General features: G+C 44.9%; 1 non-coding gene across 1 annotated transcript; it reads left to right on the forward strand.

Moving 5' to 3' along the window:
* The first annotated feature begins 463 nt into the window (after positions 1-463).
* On the forward strand, positions 464-569 carry LOC145566264 (small nucleolar RNA R71). The gene has a single exon (XR_014095391.1). It is a non-coding gene; the product is annotated as a small nucleolar RNA R71 (small nucleolar RNA).
* Positions 570-771: the final 202 nt, after the last annotated feature.

Raw genomic sequence — 771 nt, forward strand, 5'->3', positions numbered from 1 at the left:
TTCATGGGAAGGGGGTTGAACTTCACAAGCATAGACACAATGAGAGGTATCATGATCATAGGTTTCACAATTAGAACAAAACATGCATCCTTGGGGCATTGTATTGTAAGAAGAGGGGGAGGAAGTATCCATACCATTGCCTCCCTTGGTTGAAGGGGAGGTATTACCATGAGGGTTGGACCTTTCTTTCATCAATTCATCCATTTGCTTGGTCATTTTGGAGATTTGGGTAGAAAGGTTGTTGATTGTGTTGGCTTGCTCCAATGCATAAACACCCTTGCTAGAAGTAGCATCCCTTTCTCCTTCGTACCAATCATCATAGTGCTTTGCGGCTTCCTCTATAATACACTCCACTTCATGCTCTCCTTTGTTCATGATTGGACCACCGGCCGCGACGTCTAGGCTTGTTCTTCCTTGAGGTGTGAGACCTCCATAGAAAGTGTGAATGAGTTGATACTTGGGTATCCCATGGTGTGGGCATTGACGTTGAAGCTCTTTGTATCGTTCTCATGCCGCACTTAGAGACTCACCACTCTTTTGGCGAAAACCTTGAATCAAAGACCGAGCCTCGGCGGTCTTCCTATGGTTATAAAACCTCCTCAAGAAGGCCGTAGTCACTTGGTCCCATGTCGTGAGAGAATTAGGGGGCACCTCCTTATCTAGCCATTCTAGACCTCTCCCAATTAGCGAAAATGGAAACATTTTGAGGCGAATATATTCTTGAGTCACTCCATTGGCCTTTATTGTGTCACAATATTTCTCAAGCTCTTT

Source organism: Chenopodium album, chromosome 1 (genome assembly GCF_948465745.1).
Source record: "Chenopodium album chromosome 1, dcCheAlbu1.1, whole genome shotgun sequence".
In the NCBI taxonomy this organism is placed as follows: Eukaryota; Viridiplantae; Streptophyta; class Magnoliopsida; order Caryophyllales; family Amaranthaceae; genus Chenopodium; species Chenopodium album.